Consider the following 15,366-nt stretch of genomic DNA (forward strand, 5'->3'; position numbering starts at 1 on the left):
TATCTCCTTATTTCTTTTTTTCAGGTCTCTGCAGAAAAGTGCCTCAGTGATAGGGGCGTCCCATGTAAAATACCACCAACACTATCACTCCCTACCCCTTTCTCTTTCTTTATTTTTCTCCACGATACTTATCATCATCAATTATTATATATATTTGTTTATTTATTCTCTATGTGAAGGCAGGAACTTCATTTAGTTCGCTGCTCTCTCTATACCTACCTCTTAAAGCAATTTGTTGTAAGTGCCATCCAGTCGATTCCGACTCCCAGTGACCCTGTGTACAGCAGGGCTGAATCCTGCCCACTCTTTTTGCACCATCCACTCACCTTCTGGCACTTTATCAACTAGGGTTTTCATGGCCAATTTTTTGGAAGTGAGTGGCCAGGTACTTCTTCTTTGTCTTAGTTTGGAAGCTCCACTGAAACCTGTCCACCATGGGTGACGCTGCTGGTATTTGAAATATCGGTGACACAGCTTTCAGCATCACAGCATCACGCAGCCACCACAGTCTGACAACTGTGGTTCCCTGTCAGGGAAATGAACCCGGGCCACGGCAGTGAGAACCACTGAATCTTAACCACTAGACCAGCAGGGCTGGCTTATTAGAGCAGTGCCTGGCAGGAAACACGTGCTCAGTAACTACTTGTTAAACATAATTGAACACCATGTACTTCAGTTTGTACTCATATGGTTGTGTGATAATTTGATTGATGTCTGTATTAGTCAAAACTGTAAACTATTAGAACAGAATCTTTATTTATTCATTCTATTTATTCAGCACATGTGTTGAGTACCTACTATGTCAGCAATGTTTGGTTTTTTTTTTTTATTTTCCCCCCAAAGCCCCAGTAGATAGTTGTATGTCATAGCTGCACATCCTTCTAGTTGCTGTATGTGGGACGCGGCCTTAGCATGGCCGGAGAAGCGGTGCATCAGTGCGCGCCCAGGATTTGAACCCGGGCGGCCAGCAGCGGAGTGCATGCACTTAACTGCTAAGCCACAGGGCCGGCCCGTCAGCAATGTTTTAAGAACTAAACAAAAGTTTTGTTTTCACAGAGCCTACATTCTAAAAGTCACCAATTTATTACATATACATAACCCAGTGACTGCTATTTAGTACAATGGGGCAGATTATATTTTCCAAAAAGACACAATATTTCCCATCTGTTATGAGCTGAATTGTGTCTCCAAAAAGATATGTTGAAACCCGAACTACAAGTACCTCAGAATGTGCCCTTATTTGGAAATAGGGTTGTTGTAGATGTAATTAGTTGAAATGAAGTCGTACTAGAGTAGGGTGAACCTTTAATCCAATATGACCGGTGTCCTTATAAGAAAAGGAGAAAGAGACAGACAGGGAGAGAATGCTAGCCATGTGACCACAGAGACAGAGATTGGAGTTATGCGTCTGCAAACCAAAGAAAACCAAAGACTGCCAGCAACACCAGAAGCTAAGAGAAGGGCATGAAACAGTTTCTCCTCTTGAGGCTTCAAGAGGATATGACCCTGCTAACACCTTGATTTTGGATTTCTAGCCTGTAGAACCGTGAGATAATAAATTTCTGTTGTTTCAAGCCACCCAGTGTGTAGTACTTTGTTACAGAAGCCCTAGGAAACTAATATGACATCCCACATGCTCTTCTTAAAATATGACTGTGGCACTCATTCCATCAACTGTGAGGGTTGTGTCCCCTGGCCTTAGGCCTAGATGAACTTTTACAACTGCCTCAACCAATAGAGAGGAAATTACACCATGTGACTTCTAAAGCTAGATCATAAAAATGTCATCCACTTCTGCCTTGTTCTCTTGGGATCTTGCTCTTGAAATCCACTCACCGTGTTGTGTGGAAGCCCAAGCAGTCCATGGAGCAGCTACATGGAGAGGTACCAAAGTCCTTGGCCCAGAGCCCTGGCTGAGCTCCTGGCCAACAACCAGCACCAATTTGCCAGTCATATTGGTGGGCCATCCTGAAAGTGGATTTTCCAGCTCCCACTGAAGCCACTCCAGCCAACACCATGTGGAACAGAGATGAACTATCCCCACTGAACCCTGGCAAAGTACAATTCATGAGCAATGTAAATAATTGTTTTTGATTTAAGCCACTCAATTTTGGAATAGTTTGTTACTCAGCAACCGAAAACTGATGCATACATGCTTATTAAATATTTATTGAATGAATAAATAAATAAACCCATACTTCATGCTGCTTATGTGGCCTAGTGAAATGGTAGATTCCTCAAAAGTGGTCTAATTTAAACCTGGAAGGTATTTATTTTGTATAACCTGAACAATCAGACACCATAAACACACACACTGGCATAAACAACAGAACAAGGTTCTGAAAGAGGGTTGAGGGGATGGAATCCAGTGTTGATATAGAGACTCACTGAGATACATCATCCTCTGATATGGAGTGATAGGGATAAAAATTTTCCCACAGACTAGCTTCTGGCTCCATACATTTTAATCCTTGCTTCTCATCCACTAACCACTAACTTCTATTCCTGGCCCCCTAGGATACATTCATATCACAATAAGATTTTTTGTCCCATACCTTCATATCGTAACAATGGATTAATTGACACAGCAGGTGGTAGGGATATTCCTAGAACCCATTCCTACCTACCTACACCATGATGATAGCTAGTATTAACTATACAGAAAGGACGACAAACCATATGAATATTATGCACTAAAACCAAACTAATTATATTTCCGATTCTACTTTCAATTAGCTTCATGGTATATCTGTCTCTGCCTCTATCCATTTTACCTCCTCCCTCTTCTCTTCCCTGCACTACCCAACATCAACACACACACACACATGCACACTCACACAACACACAAACACATCTTTATTATTAGAGCTTAGGTCTTTGATCTTTGTTAAAATTATTAAAGGCATGACAAAGTCTTAGAGTTAATTTTAGTGTCAGACTTCTTTAAGAAAAAAACATGAGAATACTGTCCCCCAATATAGGAAGGCTTGATCAGAAGCCTCATTTGGGAAAGAAATACAATTGAGGAATGAACACGAATTTTGGCCAGTTACAGTGTTACTCAGTTTCCTGGTATTTGCCACAGAGCTAGATTAAATCAATGCCTAATATTCCATGTTTAGAAATTTGTCATTACGAAATAACTAGAGATTTGCACAAAGATGGATTTAAGGATGATTGGGGAAGTGAAGTAGAACTAAAAGTGAAGGATGAAGAGTGAGCATTAAAATATTCTCAGTTATTAAACTTCAAGTCATAGGAATTTAGAGACCTACAATTGTGGATGTTGGGTGAGTGAAGGGGGAGGGGGTGTGTGTGTGTGTGTGTAATGTTGTTATTCTTTTGGTCTTGGTAAGTCTTTTTGTTACTTTTTTACATAGGATATTCTTCTAGGAAAAATAGTTGAAATCTTGAAGAATATTGACCTTTGTGAGATAACCTTATGAAATAGTATTTAATTCTAAGCCCATAGGAGTTTGAGTAACACATTTTAAGAATATTCTTATTTGCTTTGGCAAATAGCTTTCCAAATTCCCAAATGTCCATTCTTCATATGCAAATCTGATCCTTGTAATTGCAAGTATAATAATATGTGTGTGACATGAGGACACAAATATATAAATGCTTCCTCAGTTTCCACTTCTAGCTTCCATTTACAACTTCTGGAAATCAATTCTGTTTTCTTATTTCACTTCTCTGGGTGGCTTTGTTGGCTGTGTATGTGGGTCACCAGATGTTTTTTAACCATAACCATTGGCTCTGTTAGCAAGATGTGAGATAACCTCCTTCTTTTTTTTTTTTGTTTCACTAAATAGTTCAGAAGCCTCCTGTTGTTCCCCTCAACAACAGTTTTTTTCTTAATGTTAAGGATTTTTGTCAAAATGCTAAACCATCTACTCTTGCATGCTTTTAGTTTGTTTAAATTAAATAAAACCATGTTTTTTAAAGTTTGTGTTTAGCATTTCATCTTTTTATAAATTATTTTGGAATTATTTTCAAAATTTTTTTAGAAAAATATGATCATTATGGTTCCAGGGCAGTGTATCAGAATGTGAAGTGTACAGACTCTGGAATCTCACAGACATTGGTCCAGTCCTGCTTCCCCACTCTGCAGCTTTGCGTCTGGAGCAGGTTATCATTACTGAACCTGAGGCTCAATCTCCTCACTGTAAATGGGGTCAACACTCATATCTGTCATTTGGTTCTTGTGAAACATAAATATGGCCATGTAAAGTGAGCTTAACATAGTCTCCAATCTCAAATAGGCATTTAAAACATGTTAGCTATTATTATTACAATTGCTGTTATTATTTCTTTTCTTCATTCTACCTCAGTTAACCCCACAAAATGTAAATGATAGGTTTTAATAGACAAATAGTGTCTCTCTACTCTCCCTACCAATCGGTAGTTCTGAGGGAATCACATATCAAATTAAATTCCGATTTTCTAGTGGGAAATAAGAAATAGTTTGACCACTCACCTGCCCAAAAAAGTTTTGAATTCAGTAAAAGCTGAGACATACATTGAGGAGAGCTTGGCTTGTAGCTTAACCAAAAAAGATATAAAGCTCCCAAAGGCAAATAAGCAGCAAATAAAAGCAGAAAGAAAATGGGAGAAATAATACAGACTTCTCAGGGATCTGAGCAAATAGGACCTTGGAGAGGAAAAGACAGGAAAAGGTGTTCAGATTGTGTGATGCTGCAAAACAAGTTTTCTATGAAGACTGTCTCTATCCTGTTCATTCATTCATTCATTCATTCATACATTCTATTCATCCTTTTACATTTACTAATAGAGCCTGCTATGTGCCAACTATTTTCCCAGGCACTGGGAATACACAAATGAGCAAGATAATAATAATATTACTTTACTAGCTAACTGAAAGGGATGCAAAAAGGGTATTTTTAAATTATCTTCCAGAGCACATGGCATTTACGCTAGCTGCCTGATTGCCTGGAGTAGATTAGAATTTATGGTAAAAATGGAAGGAGAAATATTGAGTTAATATTCAATAATTGACATTCAAAAATATGATTGTGCACCAGAACCATAGATTCAAAAACAATACATTCCCATTGGCTTGGGAAAGTATTTTCAAAAATCCTTTATCTCCCCTTTCAGCATATGAAAAGCCAATCACGAAAGGCTTTGCTCATAGCATCCCCCAAAAGCATAAAGATAGCCCTTCAGTTTAAGCCAATCAGAACAGCTCTGAGTTAGTAGGAGAAACTTTAGAGACACAAAAGAAAAACAGGTTACTCTTCTGGCCCAAAGAATCTTGGAAACAAGAAAAGTAGGGTATTCAGACATGAGCCTCTCTGTTTTCTCTTTCCAAGCTTCAACCTAGAGAAAAGGCAATGTTAGATAAGCTCAGGGGAGTGTCAAGGAAAGGGCACCTGCAGAAGCCCAAGTGAGACCAATTAAATTCAGGAGTGTTGCTGGGCCCTGACTGAGTCAAACAAGAAATACAATTACACCAGCCACAGACTTCAGCCAGCACGACATGCTGCTCAGGTAGTCTGACATATCACCTGGAGATGAGAGGAAGCCAAGGATGGCACTTGAAGATGCCAGCACTGCCTCACCTTGATAAAGATGTTTTAGCCCCACCTATCCGCCTCCTCCTCCTCCTCCCTATCCTCATAGGGATGACACTGTCTTAGGAAGAAGGCAGGAAAGAGGAGGAAGTTGTATGAAAGGCTCAGGATCTGTACCCAAGAAGTATTAAACACTGCTTAAATAGCCAGTTTTAAATAACTGAACCATATAAGCTTTACAGTAGATATTAAGTTGGTTTTTCTCCATTCCAATTAATTGATGGAGGTTATACGGAAAGGCCAAATTGGTTGTAAACTACATTCAGTAACTGTAATTTTTCTGCATGCCCAAGCTATAAAGTTGGTTGAATTTTTTATCTTACTAAACTAACATTCATTGAATTGTAACCATGTGTCTGATATTGTGTCCCCCCTGCCTACAAAGAAACTTAGAATCATAAAGGATTTTGGAATATTAGCACCTGAAAGAAATGCAGAAGAAGTCTAGTTCCTCCTAAAAGGGTTAACTGACTTGTCCAAAGTTATCAATGGGTCAGTGGTAGAGCCAGGACTTAACCCTGCCTTCCTACTCTTAGGCTTCTACCATTTTTTCTAGAACAACTAATTAAGAAGGGGAAAATAGGATCTGAAGACTCCAGTAGACAGAATTCTAAGATGGCCCCTAAAATTTCCATCTCTTGCTATAGAGGTGCAGCCCTGTATAATCGCCTCCTTTTGAATGCAGGTGGGATCTGTGGATAAGATAGGATTTTACTCCCATTGATTAGGTTACCTTAGATGATGTTGGGGAGAAAAAATTCTTCTCTACCCTTCAAGGTTCTTCTGGCTGGTCTAATAATTGAAATGAGACAGATTAACAGGAGAAAAAACAATTTAATTTCATGTGTTTGGAGGCCCCATAAGAATATGAGACCCAAAGAAGTGACCAACACAGGTAGCTTTTATAGCTTTCAGACAAAGAATCAATAAATTTGTGAAGAACTGACAAGACAAAGAAACTTAGGTTTGGGTACTAATTAGTGAAGAAACTAAGCAAGCTTGTTTACACAGCCTTTTCCACCCTGAATTCCATATCTCTAGCAATAAGGATGTCTCTCTATCTCCTGGTGCAGGAAGGGTACCTTTCACAGGGGGAATTTATTTCCTGCTTTCAGAAGGACAAAGGAGGGTCAGAGTATCCTTCTTGCACTGGCTGTTTCTTAAGTAACTTTAATTCAAAACAATCAATATACCAAAGTGGCATATTTTGATTGGACCCCATCAATGACAAAAGCAAAGGAGAGAAGGGATGTTATCTGGGTGAGCTTAAGTTAATCAGATGAAAGCCTTTAAAAGAGGGACTGGGCCCTTCCTAAAGAGAGAGCCTTTCCTCTACTGGCTTTGAAGAAGTAATCTGCCATGTTGTGAGAGGGCCTGTGAGAGGGCAATGTGGCAAGGAACTGCAGGGGCTTCTGGGAGCTGAGAGAGGCCCTTGGCTAACAGCCAGCAAGAACTTGCATATCTCAGTCCTACAACTGCAAAGAACTTAATTCTACCAACAACCATGTGAACATGGGCGAGGATCCTAAGCTCCAGAAAGGAATGCAGACTGGCCAACATCTAGATTACAGTGTTCTGAGAGCCTAAGGAGAAGACCCAGCTAAGCCATATCAGAGTCATGACCCAGGAAATTTTGAGGGTGTTGTTTTCTACTGCTAAGCTTGTGATAATTTGTTACACAGCAGCAGATAACTAATACAAACATGTATTCCCATTTTTCACTCAGTGTGTATTAATACCCAGATATTATTGCTGATTTTTTAAGCAGGTACTTTGAGATTTATTCATGAATGATTCCTATGAGTCTCACTTTAATTCTATTTGTTAGTCAAACGTATGCTATGAACCTCTGATTGCCTATCTATATGTAGCTTGCAAACTCAACATCTGAGAAAAAGCCTTTTATGTTACACTTTAGAAGACTTGCCTGAAAAAGTAATGGACTTGTGCCTACTTACGACAGTGGAATGAAACAGGCAAAAAGGGGAAGGTTATGTATATAAAGTTAAAAGCCACAAGGTAGATCCTAAAGGGGCAGTGACCTAGGAACCAGGGAGATTACTTCAAAATCTGGTTTCAATTGAGCTTTCCTGAAGACAATATTTCAAGTTTGAATAAATTAAGTACCTCAGATTGTGGCCAGAATAAAATTACTGGGCGTAGGGGGAATAAACAAAATATTTTGTTGCCGTAGCAAGCCAGGTGTATTTCTGTAGCTAAGAACGTGTTAGAGTGAAGATAGTAGCTGACAAATGTGCAGTGATTTCATGTTTGTTCAACAGCTCACAGTAACATTATCTTCTGGTTATCACTACTTATAAAGATAACTGTCTTCTAGTTCCATCCATTCACAATATGAAAAGCAAACTGTTTCAACATCACTTTATATTTTTTACTTAGACACTGACCAGAACAATCTTTAGATTAGAAAGTATTTACTGAGAATCATTTGTTTCATTCAACTAATGCTTAAGGAGTGTCAAGCCCAGTGCTAGGTGCTGGGGATAAAATGATAAAAGCCACAGGGCTTGAGGGACTTTCACTCTAATAGAGTCCTGTAATTTCCTTTTATGTCCTCAGCACTGTGCTAAGCCCTGTTGATAATCAGTCCTAACGCTATGCCAGGTTCTTCACCTAAAGAAATTTGACTCTGTTGGGGAAACAGAAATAAACATTCTTAATACTAATGCTAACTTGGTTGAAACAGATTATCCACACCATAAGACGTCAGAGAAAGAAAAGTCATTGCGGGACAGAATAACCCCAAAAACCTCATGCAGGGACTCGAGCTGAGCTTGAAAGGATGGTGGAGTTTAGAAAAGCTAAAGAAGAACTGAACGCCATACTGGGTAAAGGGAGAATCCTGAGAGAATGAGTGGAGGTGGAAATGGAGCTTGAATAAACTTAACATGTTTGAGGAACAAGAAGAAAAGGGCCTCTGTAGAGCAGAGGTGTTTTCTGATAGGGGTAAAGAGAGTGGAAAATAAGAATGTCAGATGAAGGTTCAGATTTCAGTTTTACATAGTGTGTTTTTATTCAGTTTTCTCATTTAAAAGGTCTATCATGTTTGGAATAGATGTCATTTTCAGAACCTGTTGGTAATTTTAGTGATATGTAGATGCAATATAATTCTTCCTTGTGCAGCAATATACAGAAAATTTTATCCTCTTCACAGCTAGTTGAACAAATCTTCTTGTGCAGGTATTCTGAACAGCAGATTGGAGAGAGAGATGAGACCCTCAAAAGACATGCTCATTTAACAATATATACTTGTAATCAGTGGTTTTTTTGTTGTTTTTTTTTGGTTGGGTTGGTTTGGTTTTGGTATTTGCTTTTGTTTTGCTAAGAAACAAGGTTGAAATATCATTGGATGACTTGATAGTTATCTCAGTCAAAAGTATGAGAGGTAATGAAGTACCAATGGAATGTCAATAAGATGTCTTACCAGATAATTTAAATGCATTAAAATATTGTAGGATAGTTCAAGAAATGCAGAGTCACATCAAGATAAAAAAGAGGTTACCTTGGTAGGGGTACAGACTGCTCTCTTTTCAAATCAAAAGAAAGAATTTAACAGGGGTATAAACTTTAGTCCAGGAATAATAAGTTGTAAAACCAGAGTCGTCTAAAGTGTGTAGACTTGGAGGACCCTGTTTTCATAGAGACTGTAACATCATTTGTTGCTACGGAAGAAACACCCACAAATCTGCAAAATCATGTCCCATATCCCAGCCTCAATGCCTAGCCTGAAATAGTTACAATAGCATGGAAACGAATTGTTGATGTAACCTCGACTTGTTTGAGATGACAAAATTATTCCTTCAGTGGGAAGTGTCTTCTAAACCCCGGAATGGTTTTAGATTAAAGAAATGATGAAGCAAATCAAACCACAGCATTAATAATTTTGAGTTAAGGACTATTTTTTGTAATTTAAAATTCTTGTAATGTTTAAAGAAATTGGCACATTGGAGAATGTAACAGATTAGCTTTGTGATTCTAATAGAAGATATATAATTGATTTTAGATTTCTGATTTGTAGGTTGAAAGGTATGAGACTTTAACTTAGTTCAAAGGATTTTATTCCTCAATAAGTGAGTATAAAATATTTTCCTGTCTCTGGAGCATATTAATAAATTAATTATAAAGTCTCCTAAAAGATCTCTATTCTGATTAGCTTATAGAGATAAATGAGCACTTATATAAATCAAATATTTCTAAAATTCTGAGAAAATAAGAAAGTTGAACTTCTAATACTCTACATGTGCTAGACTTTTGTCTCTTACTAGAGTAATTTTCTGTGTTTTATATTGGTTTTATTACATCTCTGATTAGTTAAGGGGAAACATCCAAAGAGCAAAGCTGCAGACTTTCTTCGACAAAGGAGAGTCTCGGAGCCTCATGGAAAAGGAGTCTAACAGGTACATTAAACTACTGATACTTCAAATATTTGACTTTTGGGTACAGGTTTCTGAGCTAATGCTGTTTAAATGACTGCCAGTGGACTGATTTCCAGGACTTTTTTCCATGAAGTGGAAGGATTCATGAAAGCAGGTTCCTAACCTAAGATCCCGTGGAATAAGAATTACATAGAACTGGGTAAATTGATGTGGGAAATTTTATTGTAGTTACTTGTTTGGAATATTGTCTTATTATAATGTTCCATTTTCTGAATATATAAAGTATGACTCTAGATTTGCAAAGCCAACTCAAGGAGGCATATAGTAACACTCTGCTGCACCTATGTAAAAAATTAGGCTAAATCCAATGAGACCAGCCTTTCGTGTGTGTGGGCGAGCAATTAAGAATAATCTTTGACATTATTATGACCAACAGGTGGGGAAATTATGAGAAAAATTGTGAAAGACATTGAAATCGGCAAAAAAAGATTAATGACTATCTTCTCAAAGGAACACTAGGCATTGTCTAGTGCATGCCTCCAGGTTATCTGATTGTATGGGAGTCTGCCCTTTTCATTATCTCTAACTATTATACAACTCTGCAAATTGTTAAAAAACTGATAATATGTAAATGATTCTTATCCAGAGATGCAAATGAATTTTGTCCCACAGAAGTACAATTGATTCACCACCACCATCACCCCCACTCCAAGAAAGAACATATTCGTATCTATTAGCAAATTCATTTCAGAATTCCTGCTTGCCACTGATCTCTGTTTTACATATTATTGATTTCCTTATTAATTAAAAAAAAGTCTGACACGTTTATTTTATATTTGTACAGAGCCATGATGTTGCCTCTTTTAAAAAATTATTCTTTAACATAAGCATGTTACAAATTCTTTTATTTTAAATTTTATCTCAAACTTGCTATAAGAGAGGGCTTTCTAAAAGAACCAATTTAAAGATTTGTGTCCTGTTAGTGATATTCTATAGGATTAAAAAAAAAAGAGTGGTTAGATCATCATCATGAGACTAGATATAGACGAATGCCTGATTAAAGATTAAAGTTCGTGCAAGACTGATCAAAAGTTGTTAGGGTCTTTCAGTGATTGACAATCAGAGTGGATTTCCCACAAGAGGCTCTCAAATCTATCAGTAAAATTGCTTAAGCATTTAATCAGAAATATTAATTACTTTCCAGAAAGTTGAATAGACTACATTGCTCCAGAGTAAGTTTGGGAGTGATTTTTTCACATCATGAACATGTTTAGAAGAATCTGAGATTTGCTCCATTTCTAAGTTTAATTTAGTACATTTACAAGAGTTAAGTACTTAAGGGAGTGTTGCTTAATAAAGTCATAGCTTGCCTAGTCAGGCCTTGGAAGTGCTTAAAAGGAGAATCAAATATATTAAACTTATTAAATGCAATTTAAAATGTTTCAGAAAATGTAATTAAATTTGTAAATGGGATTTATTGTTTAAGTGAGTTTAATCTATTCAGGTGGATTAAATGACCTTAAGTCAAAAATCCTCTAAAAGATGGTTATTTTTATTTTACCTAAAATTATTAGATTTAGAAATTTTTAAAAGTAAATTATAAGTGAAACAAGAGAAGTTTTAGAAATATTTAAAATATTTTAAAAATACAGTAAATGTAAATATTTTTAAAATATATAATCCTTTCCGCAGTCAAAAACCAATCTTGGACAGCCAAAACTCAAATTGACAGAGTCCAAAGCTGAAGTGCACTGTGTAACAGAGGTCATGATTACCAATTATTCAAAAAGAAATGGAAGAGAAGAGAAAGCAACTGCGTTTCCCTTGCAGTAGAGGAAGTAGTATTGCTTTTTGAAACTTCTCTTTCAGTTATGTGTGTGTTTGTGCATATGTGTACTGACACAATATAAAATTTATTTTTTAACTGAGGATATAGTCAGAAAAGTTTGAAAGTCACTTATACAGATACACCAGTACCTCCAAGTAGCTCAAATTCTCCGCCAAATTCTCCACCAGCTGCTAAAAGACATCTTGAGCCTTAGAAATACCGTGAGGTTTCTTCTCGAATTGTAAAAATTCTACTGAGGGGTGGGGAAAAAAGCTATGTTTCCTTTAATTCTTCAGCCATTAATAATTCCTTAATCTAACACTTAAAACCGCTGGCTTCTGGAGCCAGCCTGGTGGCTTAGCAGTTAAGTGCACACACTTTGCTGTGGCGGCCCAGGGTTCGCCAGTTTGGATCCCTGGTGCACACAGACGCACTGCTTGTCAACCCATGCTGTGGCAGGCATCCCATATAAAGTGGAGGAAGATGGGCACAGATGTTAGCTCAGGGCCAATCTTCCTCAGCAAAAAGGGAAGGATTGGCATCAGATGTTAGCTCAGGGCTAATCTTCCTCACAAAAAATAAAATAAAATAAATCTACTGGCTCCCTACTAAACAATCTAAGGCATCAAAAGCAGGGTACACTGTATCTCTTCATATGTTTGCTCAGTACACTTATTTCCCACTCATTCCCTAACCCAACACAAATCCACTTATCCTGAGAACCCATCCCCCAACCCAACCCTTGTCTTGGAATCAATGATCTCCCAGTGGTTAGTCTCCTTTCAATCTTTATCCTATTTGGGCTCTGAGACATTTGATTCTAACAACCATTTCTTCCTTCTTTTTTTTTTTTTGTGAGGAAGATTAGCCCTGAGATAACATCCATTGCCAATCCTCCTCTTTTTGCTAAGGAAGATTGGCCCTGGGCTAACATCCATGCCCATCTTCCTCTACTTTATTTATTTATTTCATTTATTTTTGTGTCTGTGTGAGGAAGATCAGCCCTGAGCTAACATCCAGGCCAATCCTTCTCTTTTTGCTGAGGAAGACTGGTCCTGGACTAAGATCTGTGCCCATCTTCCTCCACTTTATATGGGACGCTGCCACAGCATGGCCTGACAAGCGGTGCATCGGTGCACTCCCAGGATCAAACCAGGCTGCCAGCAGCGGAGCATGCACACTTAACTGCCACACCACTGGGCCGGACCCCCATCTTCCTCTACTTTATATAGGACCCACCACAGCATGGCTTGACAAGTGGTGCATCAGTCCACGCCTGGAATCCCAACCCACGAACCCTGAGCCACTGAAGCAGAGTGCACAACCTTAACTGCTACGTGATGGGGCTGGCCCTCATTTCTTCCTTCTTGACATTCTTTTCTTCCTGGGCACCATGGTAGTATTGTGATCAACCTCCTCTCTCTTTTCCCATCTACCCAACTCTTCCTCATCTCAGAGGCTGAGTTCTGTAGGGGAGAAAGAAATTTTCCTCTACCCTTCTAGGTTCTTCTGGTTGGTCTAAGAATTAAATTGTCATGAGACAGAATAAACTTTAACAACATGTTATTAAAGTTTAATAACATGTATACATGGGAGAAACCCAGGAAAACTGAGTAATTTACCAAAATGGCCAAAGCCACTACGTTAAATACCATCTTCAGCTAAAGACAAAAGAGGATGTTGGGGTTAGTGGTTTGGGACTTCAAAGGCGAGAAAGGCAATTCACATGGAGATGGAAAAGCAAATGTATGGTAAACAAATGTTTGCCTGCCTCACAAAGACAGTGAGAAATAGAGGGGACTTTGATCAAATGGGCCTTGCTGGGTTCCTCCCTGTCTACCACACCTAGTTCATAATATACTATATTTATGGTGATAGCTCCTTCCCGGAACAGGCCTTCTATATTAAATTTTTTTAGGCAGTTAAGGGGAGGGTCAAAGTTTCTTCCTTGAGTCTTTTGTTCTTAATTTTATCAAGCCAAAAAGAGACACATTTTGGGGTAGCAAATTCTGCTTTCCTACAGTTTGAAGCTTCATTTCTTCGACAGATTTTCAAAACATTCCACACCACACTAACCTTTCCTTTCTCTGAAGTATTATAGCTCCTAAATTTTATATAATATTATGTTAGTACATTGATATTTATTTTATCATTCTGTTTGTGGCAGAATTTTAAAACATAAAAACAATTAATTAGGTCATAAGCATCTTATTACTAAGTCTCCTTAGCTGCACATTTCAGTCCTATCTCCTAGAGTGACCTTTTCTCGATGTTGCCCTTATTCCTAGATTCTAAGAGCATTTCCTAGAGTGGAAACGTTGTCTCCATAACTTAATTTTTTTAAATGGTGAATTAATACTCAATCTTAGTTCATACTTCATTTCCTCACTGAAGCCTTCCCTGACTCCACTTCCCCTAAATCATTCATTACTTCCTCCTCTATGTTCCTAGTATGAACATTTCTTACAAAGATGAATCACACTGCACTATCCTTATTTATTTAAATGTCTACCTTGCCCACTGGACTGTGGGCTAGTTGATGGCAAAAAAAGTCTCTTATTTATTCCTGCACTCTACCTGGCACAATGATGACCTGGTAAATTTGATGGACTAGTTTTAAACATCTGACAATACGTCTCAAATTAGTGCAAAGCGACATTGCAAATCTTGCCAAAGATGCAGGATATTAGGAAATCCACTAGAAGTGATTTGAATATAAAAAAGATTTTTAAAGGTCTTTTGGAAAATAAATGAAGTCTGCAGATGTTTTTGCAAATATGAGCCTCCTTGTGATTCTTCTGGAGAACTAAAACATGAGGCAAAAGATTTTGTATCTATCACAAATGTATATACATAAATATATGTGTGTGTGTATATATATATATATATATAAACACTAAGAATTTGCACACAGATGCAATTATAGTCAATATGATGTAGGGTTTTTCTTTTATTTCATTTTTCAGAGAACTTCTCATTAACTCCCTCCCCTCACACACACACCTTATTTACTATAAAAATTTGATCTCCAGGGCCGGCCCCGTGGCTTAGCGGTTAAGTGCCTGCGCTCTGCTGCTGGCGGCCCCGGTTCGTATTCCGGGCGTGCACCAACGCACCGCTTCTCCAGCCATGCTGAGGCTGCGTCCCACATACAGCAACTAGAAGGATGTGCAGCTATGACATACTACTATCTACCGGGGCTTTGGGGGAAAAATAAATAAATAAAATTATTAAAAAAAAAATTTGATCTCCATATTTAATAGATTCATCATGGATAATGTTTACCTGGTATAGTAGGTTGAATAGTACCCTCAAAGATTCATGTCCACCAGAACCTCAGAACATGACCTCATTTGGAAATTGGGTCTTTGCAGATGTAATTAGGGTAAGGACCCAGATGAGATCATACTGGATTTGGGTGGATCCTAAATGCAATTAGAATGTCCTTATAAAAGACATAAAAGACGGACCTAGAGATACATGGAAAGAAGGCCATGTGAAGAGAGAGGCAGAGATTGGAGTTATGCTGCCACAAACCAAGGAA

At 38.0% G+C, this 15,366-nt stretch overlaps 1 long non-coding RNA gene across 2 annotated transcripts in view; it reads right to left on the minus strand.

Annotated features, from left to right (window-relative positions):
- Window positions 1–8,197: 8,197 nt before the first annotated feature.
- LOC131411354 (uncharacterized) overlaps window positions 8,198–15,366 on the minus strand; it is a 29,469-nt gene continuing 22,300 nt past the window's right edge. For both annotated transcript variants that reach the window (XR_009221545.1, XR_009221546.1), the window contains one exon: window positions 8,198–8,803. This is a non-coding gene — a long non-coding RNA (uncharacterized LOC131411354). The remainder of the gene's footprint in view (window positions 8,804–15,366) is intronic.

This window comes from Diceros bicornis, chromosome 11 (genome assembly GCF_020826845.1).
Source record: "Diceros bicornis minor isolate mBicDic1 chromosome 11, mDicBic1.mat.cur, whole genome shotgun sequence".
In the NCBI taxonomy this organism is placed as follows: Eukaryota; Metazoa; Chordata; class Mammalia; order Perissodactyla; family Rhinocerotidae; genus Diceros; species Diceros bicornis.